Source organism: Bombus flavifrons, chromosome 5 (genome assembly GCF_040668555.2).
Source record: "Bombus flavifrons isolate JBK064 chromosome 5, iyBomFlav1_principal, whole genome shotgun sequence".
Lineage (NCBI taxonomy): Eukaryota > Metazoa > Arthropoda > Insecta > Hymenoptera > Apidae > Bombus > Bombus flavifrons.
In genome coordinates this window covers 10,096,905-10,111,912 of record NC_138446.1, presented here as the reverse complement: position 1 = coordinate 10,111,912, position 15,008 = coordinate 10,096,905, and the positions used below count along the sequence as shown (strand labels likewise).

The 15,008-nt window shown below is 36.8% G+C and overlaps 1 long non-coding RNA gene across 1 annotated transcript in view; it reads left to right on the top strand.

Moving 5' to 3' along the window:
* Nucleotides 1-7,224: 7,224 nt before the first annotated feature.
* LOC138180179 (uncharacterized) overlaps nt 7,225-15,008 on the top strand; it is a 30,683-nt gene continuing 22,899 nt past the window's right edge. Inside the window, exons 1-2 of the long non-coding RNA XR_011173222.1 lie at nt 7,225-8,616; nt 11,367-11,468. This is a non-coding gene — a long non-coding RNA (uncharacterized LOC138180179). The remainder of the gene's footprint in view (nt 8,617-11,366; nt 11,469-15,008) is intronic.

Sequence of the window (15,008 nt, the reverse complement as noted above, 5' to 3'; positions counted from 1 at the left end):
TTAAATAACTCGATCCAAACGATGGATCGTCTATGATTCATCGATATCAATTAAAACAACAGACAGAGAATAAAAATAAAACCTACGAGAAACAAGAACAAATCACGACACGAGGGAATGTATAATCATCCAAAAGTAGTATTCGTACAATTTCGATAAAAATCCAGGAAATGTCCCCCAGCATAAAAAAAAAGAATAATAATAATAAAAAGAATGGTCCATTTTGTCAATAAGGGTTGCAGTACTTGCTCGAAAAATATAGCCCGGGTATACGATAATTCTCCTCGAATGTTTATTGCGCAAGGTGCGATCGTTTAGGTACACGCGTAAAAATACTCTCCGGCACGATGATACTTAGTGTACCGTTTCGTTAACATCGGTACGAAGCATCTTCCGCACACATACTGTACAGTTACTTTTCGGTCGTTCTAAATAGCTGCAGTGTAATTAACAACGGTAATAATCTGTTAACTGACCAATAAAACCCGGAGATCCGAGTGGTACTGCTCGTTTTAATTCACGGTGGTTTTCCAGAGGCGTTTATAACGAAGTAAAGATAGTGGATGTCCTCGCTACCAGGCATCGCCGGGATGCCATTAAACAAGAATGCTTGGGGACATCAATGAGAGAATAAGAAGCTCGACTCTTCGATTTTCTACCAGCAATAATTAACAGCTACTATATGGTAGTACTACATAGCAAGTAGTTAATAGCTTGGCGTAGTAGACGCGAATTACACTGTCAAATGTTTGGCAAATTTATTGGTCTATTAAACGACTTCTTTCTCCGTAACATCGATTGAATTAGATTTGAAATATGCCGCTGTGGTAATTTCGAATTGTACGCGGTGGATTCGTCTATCCCTGCAAGATAGATAGGATCGTAAGAAATTGATTATTTGGTATAGGCTGGTTTTAAAGCGACGATTCCGATAACACCATAGTTAGAGTAATACCATAATCAATTTTTACTCGTCCTTTTACAAAATCAATATCTTTATTACGTTTTCGTACCAAGTCCCGAGCGAAGTCAATTATCGTAAGCATTTGGTTAATTACAGGATATTCATTCAAGTTGCAGGGAACTGGTATCGCAACTGCGAGTGACGGTATTTAACTTTCACGATTTTAATATCCTATCCTCGAGATTACTTCGGTAGAAAAGTTTCAGTCTGAGAAAGTTAAAAAAAAAAAAAAAAAAAAAAATCGCTGATAATAACACACAATGACGTCTAATAAATTATATACACGTGTATATAGTTTCCCGTTTAGATTCTAAGTTTCTATGTTCTAAGACGTTTTTAAAATCGTTCTGCTCGTTCAGACGCTGTATCATACGAAAATACAAATAATCTTCTCCGTATCAAGCGAATTTTACAACACGATGTTCCATTTCTCGAATCGTCTACGAGATATTTCTACGCTTTTCATCGAAACGAAATAAATCAATTTTACACCCTATGCATAGCACTGGAATCAAAGTAGGTCAGAAAGAATTAATCGACCAATTTCTATATTCTAAGACGTTTTTAACATCGTTCTGCTCGTTCAGACGCTGTATCATACGAAAATACAAATAATCTTCTCCGTATCAAGCGAATTTTACAACACGATGTTCCATTTCTCGAATCGTTTACGAGATATTTCTACGTTTTTCATCGAAATCAATCAATTTTACACCCTATGCATAGCACTGGAATCAAAGTAGGTCAGAAAGAATTAATCGAGCAATTTCTATATTCTAAGACGTTTTTAACATCGTTCTGCTCGTTCAGACGCTGTATCATACGAAAATACAAATAATCTTCTCCGTATCAAGCGAATTTTACAACACGGTGTTCCATTTCTCGAATCGTCTACGAGATATTTCTACGTTTTTCATCGAAATAAATCAATTTTACACCCTATGCATAGCACTGGAATCAAAGTAGGTCAGAAAGAATTAATCGAACAATTTATCGTGCAATCATAGTTATTCGTCTGTTTCGCGCCGTACAATATCGATGCTAATCGTTTCGTCGGTTCACCGTGTTTTCACGCGTACGACTGAAACGCGTACCACCTTGCTTTTCCTACGAGGTTTACCAACATTTTATTGATTTATTAGGCGGTTAAAACACGAATAGCTATTCGCTAAACACACCGCGAACGTTGGCAGCGTATCGCGGCGCCGCAACGCGTATTCCACTGGTTGGATCGTTTATTTCTAATTACCATCGGCTCGACGCAGCACGCGCGTCTAATAGCGCTAATTACTTATTTGCGAGCGAGTACGATCTTAAAGCTACGTTCACATCGAGCACCGCGAACTTGCCTGGAAGAAGACGCGTACAACCGAGAGAAAAGAAAGCGGTGAAAAACACCAGGCGGTTAACCTTTTCGCTGGCGCATCTGGAATACCACAAGATACCAGCTAAAACGTTGGTTTGTACCGTTTCGCGAAATTATTAGCAATTAATTAACGAATCTTTGAACCGAGACTTATTCGCTAGATTTGTGTCTGTCGCTGCTAATACCTTTGAAATTTGCTTTTTCGTATTCGTATGTCTAATCTTTCGATTGTGTATTTTACGCTTGTAAAAGTATTCGAATGTTTACCAGACAAGTTTCGTTTTGGCTGATTGTATCGTGCGCGTTGTACGTAAGTTCTTCTTTGAAATTTCGTTAGCGCGGTAATGAGAGTATCGCGATTGTATCGATAATTTTTAAATATGTATAAAATAATATAGTAATAAATAAATATAGTATAATAAATAAGTACAGTAATAAATAAATATAAAAAAAAATATGTATGTGGAAGGTACGAGACGTTTATTGCGAACATACACGTAGCAAAGAATTGGTATACACAGCGTGAAGAGTAGCGTGAAACATACGATTAATGCGAACGATTGCCTCTCTATAAAATAATAAATCGATTGTTCAAACGATTTACCGATCGTTGCCGAGTGTTTACTTCCAATAAATATCTCGAAACTTCTATGATACGCGTTCGCAAATTTGTTGCCAATTTTACCGATATAATCGCGTTTTAATCACGGTGCTGATGAAATTTCAAAACGTTTTCTACGATAGGCGGGTGAAAAATCCGCAGGAACGTTCGGATAATTTCGTGATCCACTCCGAGTAGGAGAAAATATCGTGCGATTAAAATTATATTTCTAAGAGTTCTCTCGCAAAGACTGTTATCTTACAAAGTTGCAATCGGTGTGAGATTAACATGAAAAAAGAAAACTACCAATTATCCCAACTACATATCCTGTGTTTCTCGTAGCCATTTCTCGGACGCAACAAAGACACAGAACGCTGCACGCGTTCACATATCGAAGAGAAAATCACACGTAGTCCGCGACCTACGCTTGTATCAGTATCTGCACGTGTGATAACCGTGCGAAGGATAGTTTGCAAGCATGACGAAGCTCTACAGGAGCCGGAAAATCGTTAGCAGGTTATTCTTAACCCGTCCGGGAAGTATCTTGGCTGGTGAGCGCCACGTTGTCGAGGAAATTTCCAACGAGGCCTCGTTACGTTAAGAAAGTGCTTTGGAAGGAAAAGTAATCGTTTGAGAGTGGAAATTGTACAGGGTGTTTCAGAAAGTCTGAGTGAAACCTCGTGAGCATATTTATAGCCAGTAATGGAAGTTACACAGTATCTTGAACGTGCCAATGTCAAAAGCCTAATAATCATAGAGGGAATTGTATCGAGCTTGGAATTTAGAGCGAGAAGTCCGAGGTCTTGGCGCTTAACTTACTCTTCAAGTGGATTCACGCTTTCATTTTATTATATTGTTATATAATACCGTGACATATAATATGATTGGCAACTAAATGATTGCGGATTTTGTCATTAGGTGGTATTGACAAAATCCGCAATCACTTAGTTGCCAACCCAATATATGATACAGTGGTCCTTAATGTTAGAAAGAAACGCAAAAGAAGGCAACAAAGGGTAAAGAATGAGAAAAGCGAGTTAATATACAAGATATATATGTAGGAAAAGGAGAGACAAATATAATATACAGGGTGGTTGGTAACTGGTGGTACAAGCGGAAAAGGGGTGATTCTATGCGAAAAAAGAAGTCCAAAATATAGAATAAAAATTTTTTTTTTAATTTTTCCATCGAGACAACGACCTACAGTGAGATCCGTTATAACGTACCGTAGGCGTACCGAGCGATAATTCAAAGTCGATTTTCTCGAGAACAAAGCCTCAAACGAAAAATGTTTATTCTATATTTTCGACTTATTTTTTCGCGTAGAATCGCCCCCTTTCCGCTTGTACCATCAGTTACCAACCACCCTGTATAATAAGCTAGATAATAGCGACCGAGAAAAATATTTAAAGGAAATAATATGAATAGACAAGGCTATAGAATAATTAGAAGAGAAAGGAAGATTTCAGCATTTAAAATAAGATTCACGGATGAATATGCAGGATGATGTACGAAACTGATAGGACATATATCTATGCTGATGAGAAGCAGAAAACATTGCTAAAGAGAAAGATTAAATGATTTCGTAAGGTGTAATTTCCTGCATCCTTGTTTCATTCGCAGGTGTAGTGGCGCACCTGCGAAACGTTAGTGTGATCTAACATCAGATTGATATTTTATGTGAATCCCGACCGAAGTAGATCGATATAATTATAATTTTCGAAGTAGTAAAAAGATTTATGGTGAATGATATATCAAACGTTTCGATGTTCGATAGAACTTACGATATAACGAATGTTGCAGTCGTTACGTAGATCGATAGTGTTAATTGAAATCCCTCTTGCATCTTGTACCGTGGTAATTCCCCTCATAAACAGACGAGAATAGGCAGGTGTCGTGTCTTCCAACATTTTAAGAACGTGCCATTGGCAAAAACTCGCCGCTCTTCACCGGTGCGTGCAAATCTATTATGTTCTCGTATTTATTCATATTCGTTTGTTCGTACACCGGTGCGTATGATAACTCGAATTTAATTATTTTTTCTTGCCAAATTTCCTGTCAGTCCATTAAGAATTAAAATATTTAGTTGTTAATATTTATACGTAGTTCCTCTAGAGTTGTAATTTATACAGTGGCTGTATAAAACAAAAAAAAAAAAAAAATATCTATTTCTCCGGTGTCGTATTTATTATAACTTATTAATTAGATCGAAGTATGTTAAATTTCTTGGAACTAGAAAAATTTCTTGGACGTAGAAAACGTCGATTGCCGTGGAAATGAACCGAAGGATCTGCTAAGAAAATACCTCATTGGAAAATGAGGATAGGCAGGCAAATATTAGTTTTTAATGAAATTTAATGAAATTTAATTAATTATATAGATCCATAGATTTAATGAAATTTAATTAATCTACTCTGGAAGAAATCCCTTTTCCCTTCCCTTCGTCTGGATTCTATCAAATTCTCCGTACCATAAATCTAGTATTCTTTGAAAACGCTTGACTTTTAGCGATTTATCTTAGGAGAGAAATGTTGCAGATGTAACGAAAACGTAAATTATATAATGAGCGCGTGCCACTGACAGGATTGATGTATTTCAAACACAAACGACCATAATAATTACGCCGTTAGAGTATACATAGCTGTATATATACGTTTGTACACGAGCATTCAAACATCGCTATATTAATAAGCGGAATTTTGCTTATGATTTTACCGTAGCTAAGCTTTCTTTGTCCTACGATATTAAATTACAGACGAGCAATGTAATTATTCTAATATGTTAATTTGCCAAATAAGTATTTAGATTACCACTTTTAAACGCTATAGTAGAGTCTGACTTACAAATTACATATCCGCGTACCTTTCGAATCCATAAAATCCATATTTCTCGAATTTTGCTTTATTTGCTTATTTCTAGACCGTTGTGTCATTACACCGCTTTATATCGATCATTACTCCTCAGTTTTCACGTCAAATGTTTTTTTTTTTTTTGCAAATACTTATACAATATCCTGTTTCATAACGTAGTATCATGGACGAGGGGCCTGGGGGTGTTGTGCGGATTATAAACAAGCGGTTGCTGAGCGTGTACGTAGCGAGGCTAAGACAAAAGACCAGGGGTTGCCAGGGGACAATAAACGAATTAACAGCAGTACGAGTTGAGATGTCGGAGAGTGCGGATTGCGTCGATGAGAGTCGCTGATTAATTACTTAGTTGTGTTAATTATTATACGTTTGCTGCGATTAGTTCATGTTTAACAAACATCATTTTCTGTTCAATTAACGCCTGTTTAATCTACTTATCATTAATAAACTAATTATAGTAGTTACGATACTACAATCTGGGGGCTCATCCATGTGATTGAACGTGTTAATTGAATAGAAAACAATGTTTGTTAAACATGAACTAATCGCTGATTAATTACTTAGTTGTGTTAATTATTATACGTTTGCTGCGATTAGTTCATGTTTAACAAACATCATTTTCTGTTCAATTAACACCTGTTCAATCTACTTATCATTAATAAACTAATTATAGTAGCTACGATACTACAATAATATATGTAATAATTTATACCACGTATCGTACTATACTTGCAAGAAGAAATCTGAAAGAAGAAAGTACGTAGGATAATCGTGTTGTCCGTGAAACAGATATTTCAAATGACCTGTTCGACAATGCGTTCGTTACCGCGCGACAAAACTGTAGTTTCTACCGTACGTCGCTTTTCTAACCGAACGTTTCAGCGACAAAGTGTGTCTAGCCACGGAACTGCGTTCGAGTCGAAAACAGCTACGGGGAAAGTCGTCCGTGAACGTTTGAACTTTGGTTTCACTTATCTCTCGTCACTTTTTCCGTATCGTCCACCAACAGCCTCTAAATGAATAACGATTTGTCTTTTTGAAAACGAATATACTGTTTCGTGCGATTTAGTCAAAGACATATCGCTGGACGACTCGTTCCAAAGGATTACCTTCCGAACGGATGAATTTCACTCTGGCCATTAGTTAATTATTTATTCGTACGCAAAGAAAGCGCGCAGAATCTCTCTCCTCGCGGTTCTCCGTAAACGTTACGCGTTCGCAGTCCTTCGTCTTCCGAAACTCATAATTCGCCTCGTTTCCTTCCTGTGTTGTACGTTAGAGTCTGTTCATTTTGAAGGAAACTGTCCTCTAACGTCGTAGCGAGAGATTACAAACACGAATAATCGACAAATGGTGCAAAATTGTTAATATTTAGTTAATATTTAATTTTAATTAATTAATATTTTAATTAATCTTAATATTTAATTTTAATTCGATAACGTTTGATTCGATCGACGTAGCATCTTCTTCTTTTTTTAATGATAATACAAGTCGATAAATGGATAAGATTGAGATGTTAAGAGATGAGAGAAAAAGGTAGTCGACGAAGAAACCTGGTCAACAAGAACGAAGAGTATATGCCATTAATTAGAATACTTTAGAGTTTTCTCAGGATTCGATCGTGTTTCTGATGGTATCTGTTTGTTTCGATTGTTCCAAGTCCGAGCTGGAACGGTGAACTGGAATGTTCGCGAGATGTTGAGACGAGCATTGAATCGCGTACAACATGATCGCGGCCCGAGGAAATATAAATACGTAATTTAAAAAACACGTGAAGATTAAAAATCTAATGTTTGCATCCGCCATGGAGGAGACGCCAGAGCTGAAAAATGCTAGTTCCGCGTTTCAGCCCAATTAGGAAACTGATAACACGCTCGAGTAAAATACTGGAATCCTAAGAAATAGTAGAAAATTCCTGCCAATTGTAGAACTAAAACGTGCTCAAACAAAATGTTCAACTTGTAAAAGATACTGCACAACGTCTCCCAATTGAAGGGCTAATAACACAGCCAAACTCTCGAGTTCTAAAGAAATAGTAGACGACTCGTGCCAAAAGGAAAACTAACGACATACCCAAATAAAACACTCTGAATGCAAAAAGCGATAGTCCCAATCGAAGAACTAACACGATGCTCGCAAAGGATGTTCAACTTCTAAAAAGTAATAGACAATTTCTGCCAATTGCAGAACCAATAACACGCTGAAATAAAATACTCGAGTTGGAAGAAACAGCGGACGATTAATGGAGTCGTAGCTGAAAGATAGCGTTCATTGACACAGGCCTAGTATCTGAAGGTTTGCTCGGATCAAGACGAAAGTACGTGGCGATCGGCCATGTATCATGGTCGCAGATTTCTTACAATTACTCAACAGACAAATCGAGGACAAGGAGAAAGGGGCGAGCAGAGTAAGAATAGACGGCAGTTGCGTTAATCGGAGAATCGTAGGAGCATCGACGTTATCCTGGTCGCGGATAACGGGTGACCAGGTGCACCGGGTACATCGCCACCTAGGAAGTGACTGTGAGCTCTGACAGTTGCCTCGTCATCTTGACTACTCGTGGCAGAACACGCGGACGCCTTCGGGCAACACGCTACTTTCTTTAATTTATGTCCCACCGGTGATTACCATAATAGCACCTTAAAACAACGAATGTCCGTTTTTCTTTCGCCATTACCACTCGTCATAATTCGTCAGCCTGGTGACTGCAGGAACGTCAGAGGTGTAATATCAAAGCGTAGATATATCGTACCGTGGATGATCAGCTTTTATTAACACGTTGAGTGCTGCACGAGAATTAAGAGCACATGGGGGATCGGTGAGGCAGCTTGATAAGTTACATCGCTGTAATTGGTGGTAGGATAACGTGGCTTATGCAAGAAGGGTGAATTATATTGGTTTAATGGGAGCAGAAAACAACGTATTTCTTATTATATGACTGTTTATTTATATATCATGCTGTATGCGTTTTTTATACCATCTACATATAGTATGTATTTTATCGTTATTTTTATTTTATAATTTTGATATTTGATTTTTTATTCCGACAACTGTTGCATTGTCGTTCGATTCTCAAGTGCTTAAATAATACGTCAATTTATTAGTTAAATTTCCAATATGAAAATGACGGAGAATAGTTTAAAAAATGGAGCATATTGATATATCTTTAATACGATTATTTAATACAATTTTTCAAATAAAATGAAAACTTTGCGGTAGAACATAGAATTAAACGTTATACTGGTTTGTATGTTAGAATTAATACAGTGTATGGATGGTAAAGATGTATAAATAATAAAACAACTAAACGTTATTTTTATGAGAAGTGAAAATTGTATTATAATTTCGGAGCTGCGTTCGTTGGACCAAAATACGTAGATATTGAATTTTGCTAAATTCACTGTACAAATTTCTAAATCGGTTACTTCAAGTTGATTAATTCCGAAGCAGGTAAAAACAAAACGGACATCGATCTTTCTTTTAAATGTAGCAGAGGTACAAAAAGTTACATGAAAAATTATTGCTTCTAACTGTTGAACGTTGATATAAATTGATTAAACTTCGACGCTTCGTGCACCAAACCGAGAGATGTATCGATATTTCATTAAATACGCCTGGCGGTTTTAGATGCGTGATTGGCTTGATGTTCCGTGATGGGGAAATGATTGGTCATGATGTTGATAAATGCCGTAACCTACGTGAAAGCATCCCGAACAGATAATTATTAACTACACGAGCATAAAGTTATACCTTTTGATACTTTTTCGAGAAAAATTGCTCGTCGGATTGCTCCTTATCAGCACAGATTACTACTTTCAGAAATTCATTCGAAATTTTAGTATTATAAACATATTCACGCAATCACGCAATCACGCAAAAAGGAGTGAGATATCATATTTAAAAAAAAGACACGGAGCCAAAGACAGCCATACGATTCTGTTCCTTAAAATTGATAAATTTGTCGTACGACGAAAGAAGTGAACAAAATATCGAATAATTAAACAAACCGTTCGAATGCACCGACGCTGACAAATAAAAATCTTATCGATCGAAACGATATTATATCTCGCGGGTTTTGAACAATCAAGGAAACGTACTAGTCAGAAACATCTGTCGACGATATTTGGCACGTGTGGACAAAACAGAAAATGTTAAAAAAATTAATATTTCTACGATAGTTTCGCTTTCGTTCGACGCGATCTTCGTATAGATGTGCGAAATGCGCGTAAATAAATAGCATGTAATGTAGGAAGTGTATGGAGGGCAATTTGAAGTTCGCACGAGTAACGTAATTACAGGCAAGGTGTGCCCAGCGACGTGTGAAGATGGCAGGAAGATTAATTAGAGCGATTGGTGTACTCTGATAAATAAAACCGACTTCGTTGCTATCGGTGCTTGAAAATCGAATGTCTTATCGGTAATTCTAGCAATAATTTTTGAAAAGGAAGTCACAAAGTTTGTCATTGATTCATTTTGCGCGATGAAGAGAAAGTGGCTGATAACAAAGCCGCTTGTGTTTTTCGATCAGCTCTTTGTACATCGGTATCTTCGCATTAGTAGGTTTTATCGATTATTATATATTGTGTGGTATTCGCTTGAGAGTTGTAAGTAAACGATACGATATCAGACATTGGCAATTTTTATAGAAAAGTAATTTTTTAAAATCCAATGCATCGTCGATCTGTTTTCCATGGAAATAGCAACTTGTTTAATTTGATTTTCAAGATGGAACATCCGTTTTGTCATGCTCTTGGACATTTGAAAAATATAAATAACACTAGTTGTATACGCTAATATAGTTCAAGTTGGACTAACGTTATTCGTTTCTTCTAAAAGCACCTATTAATTACGTTGAAAAAGTCAATAACTTCGAATCCATTCGTCCACTTCTTCAACTTGTTTTATTTCAAATTACGTTTCTTTAATCACTCAGTGGCACGAGAGTCAGGAAATTAGCTGTAGAGTGTACAACGATAACGACTCAGGTATTTAGAATATTACAAGCGACATAATTATTTGTGCAGAGATTGAATTGATTGATCGTTCCATTAGTTCGAATATATCAGACACATCGGACTTGATACGATGGATTACGAAAAATAACAAATAATGACGCGCATAATATCATTGATGAATGCTATTAACGATGTTTCTTCACTATGTTTTTTCCTTTCTCGAACAGCTTCTATAGCCATGTTTAAATTGATATAAATAACATTCTACGCTTAATTACATTTATTATATTTATATCTTACGCTTACATTTACCTGAACAATATTTCGCGTAGTTTACCTTACACGCTAATTTGCATTACACTTTAACAAACTACATCGTCGCTCTTCCGCTAGACTCAAACGTCTGAAATAGTTTGGAACGCAAGTTTCCAATATGTGGCCACACTTGACATTCCAAAACCTGTTTCACACTTCTCGTAATTACTATATTTACACGCAACGCTCCTATAAGTATACTCATAAATTCGTACTGTGTGCAATTAATTTTGATGTTAGATAACGTTAAGAACATTGCATCTAAGTAATTACCGCTATTTTTCTCTTTCCATTGCAGAGTAGCGAGACAAGAGGAAGAAGGAGAGATGGTTGGTCATTGATCGCGTGATCATGTTACCGAAAATTGAATGGCGATGAAGCGTGACAGCATTCGCGTGGGGTGAGTCAGGCCAATTTATAAATCATTATGCAGGGTTATGCATCAAATTGAAATTGACCTATCTTAGGCCCCTGCCTTCATGCGCATTAAACGACCCAATAAGTTCAAAAAAGAGATAGGCGAAAGTCAATATATACCTGACACACACCTAAGGACAAATTGAGTCTCGTGTTTCCTTCGTCAGATTTTATGCACACGTCGCTGAACGAGATTCCCCTTGATCGTTCTCACAGATTACAAAAATCAGATTAAACAAATTCTATTCCCTGTAATTGTTACAGCGTTCGAAAATACCGTGACACAATGAGGTTGATATTTGAACTACGAAATTCGCGTTAGTCTGGCCTTGGAGCTGATTTAAACTCCGCGTCAGAATGAGGCACAATGTACTCTGCCAAAACACGTTCCACGCTTTTGTATTTTAAATCCAAATCATAGCTAACGTACGACGAAAATCTTAACCCCGTTGCATTCTTTGGATCGCTTTCGGGCAGATCGTACTCTTTCATCGTTAGAAAATTCCATACGTTTGGAGAAGACGCGAGAGAATATTTATTAACACGCGTGATCTCTCGTTTCCATTTTTCCATATTTTATGCAGCACCGTAGAAGGATTAAAATTTCCATGGTTAAACGTAATACGATAAAATCGTCGGAAAATGAAGAAACGCTGAATGGTATTTTTTTTTTTTTTTTAATATAACCGTGTTTATTCGTCGTTTGTTAATCAAGTCGTACGTAAAATAAAATTTCATCTCGACGTGTTAAAACGACGTTACACTCCTCTGTAAAGCTGAATATTCGCTGTATCGTAAGTTGTCACGGTTGACAGAGAACGTTCTGTTTTGGCGGGAGATTTCGTAGATTAGGTAGAAGCGGCGGCAGCCGTCTCGAGTGTAACGGTCGAAATGCATCGGGCTCATTGGAATTCACGAGCACGTAGTGGGATGCTTCCATCGAAAGCATCCTCTTTGGCTCGTTTGCAACGGGTCGTTACCCACGAGTACGCAACGGTCGCGTGATAGCTGTAAATCAAATTGCTCGAATTAAATCGCGTGCTTTAGTCGCGTGCTACATAGAATTGGCCAGTGAAACGTTCGTTTTAACACCTTGCTGCTCTTAAACATACACATTACGATTTGTCTGTCCGCGTTTTCTTTTCCTTTTCTTTTTAAATATTCGTATCGTTATTAGTCTTTCTCTAATTGGAGATTGCTTTAATACACCGTAAGACTTGCGGTAGGTGTATCGTCGCCTAGGTAGATTTTAATTAACTTTGCTGTAAAACGGTACTCGTCGCGTTTGAAAGTAAACGTAATCGGTGTAAGATGAAATACGATCGAAGGAAATTAAATAGAAAAGACGAAGAATTATCAGCAAAGAATTATTATTCGATCGTTTCAAATAAATATAAATTAACAATTCTTCGCTGCAACTATCTAAGTATCGATTTAGAGCAGATAGAAATTCAAACACATCGTATCGGGTTGGCAACTAAGTGATTGCGGGCTTTGTTATTACCACCTAATGACAAAATCCGCAATCGCTTAGTTGCCAACCCGATACATTGTCCAGTAGAAAATTCGCGTTTTTCCCTTCTCATCGAGTAAATGGTACCACGATTATAAGCGATAATATATCTATACGAAGGTTATTATCTTAACGGTTATAGAAATTTATACGTAAAAGACACCGTTACACCAGATCAGCTGTTCTACACTCCTTCATTACCGTTTTTCTAATCATCCTTGCATTTTAATCGCGTATTTTTCTAAAATGCGGTAACGCGGCTCCGCTGATTTTATATTAATCTACGCTTTATACTCGGTCTTCTTCCGATCTCACTTACCGTTAGAAAGCTCTAAAAATGCCACACATCCTCGCACACATTTTCTATCGTCGTTCTATTAATTTTGATTTATTGTGAGATTATGGTATTATCGACGACCGGGTATTAACTCTTCTTTGTGAATCCGATTCCTTTGAAATAAATATCACATCGAACGGAATTACTTTGACGTGATTGAAGAGACGTCAATCTAGAAATTTCACTTCAAAAGGTTATTACCACGTTTCATATATTATCTTCTTAGAAAGTTCCGAATGAATAGTCGCAGCCGTCTCAACAATCATTCTAATTATTTCCGCTAATTGCGAAGAACGAAAAGAACGAGTCTGAGAATTCTGAAATTCTACCTATATACGTCCAATCTAAATTTGAACATACACGAAATATCCTATGCTTCTTGAAGATATGCAAATTATATCGAACGTGTAAAATAAATAGTATCGACACGATAGAAGCTTCCTAAGACAAATTTTTAAGCTAAGACAAGCTAAGACAAATTTTTATCCAAATCTGCGTACTTGTTACGAATTTCTCTCTTTCTTATCGACTTTCCACGAAGATACGCGTTTGCGTAAAAATTCTTAGCGCATCGACCACATTTTAAACTTCAATTGCATCGATCGACTCGAATTAATAAACCTAAATTCCCATTTGAAACGTATTTTCGCATACGTATCGCTAAACGTACGTAATCCTCAGTACGTTCAAAATTTAGTCATAGTACGTTACGTACGTACGTATGTGTTCCATTAGAACGTGCAATTCATGGAATGAAAAAAAAAAAAAAAAAAACGACGAAGATTTGATTTCTAATCGTAGTATCATTTACGTAAGCGTGCCGTTTGCACTTGCAAAATATTACGATGGTTGTAAAAGAATGTAAATCACACGGCTTATAACGATAGCTTGATGGCGATGAAAACACGGAAGATTGAAGGAGACAGGGGACGATACTTAAGATAACCATACAGTCATCATCTTCCCGTTACCGGCAATAAATCCTAAATGAAGAACAACGGATACGTAATTTCCAAGAGTCACGATGTCTCGTGTGCTAACTTCTTGCCATCCAACGTGACTCCGCTTAAAGACATTTAACAAAAGGATAACAATCTATAAGCTTAACGTTGTTCGTAGCAAAAGTTGAAGTATTTGGCAAAAACGTTTCAACGTTATACTCGTTTTTATTATTCACGATATGTGTACACGTTTCCATTGTTCGTTATTATTAATTTTATCGACAATTCTTCGGTGAAAATTTACGTCAATGTGTATAGAAGTGGTACCTTACTCTACGATTGATCAAATTATTTATTCAAGATCGAACAAAATTTCGAAGGAAGATGCTTCTTTATTCACCGATTAAATTCGAAAAGTCGAATTATGGCTTATTGTCTTCTCCTTTGTCTTCTCGTACCACTTTCATATTGCTGTCATTTCCAACATTTTAATTATCACGATACGCTTCCAGTATCATTTTCAATCGATGGAATAACTCAAAGTACTGTTTCTTCTGGCGATTTTAATACTTAAATAAATCACAATGTTTCTTCCCTTTTTTCGACATCCATACTTCTGTTTCGTTATGAATTTCGAATGTTCCTGAAGACCAGCTGATTGCAATGTTTGTAAAAACCAGAAAAATCTGCTTGCCTATGGAGGTAGTTTGATCGTTCGCGAGACGTTGCCTC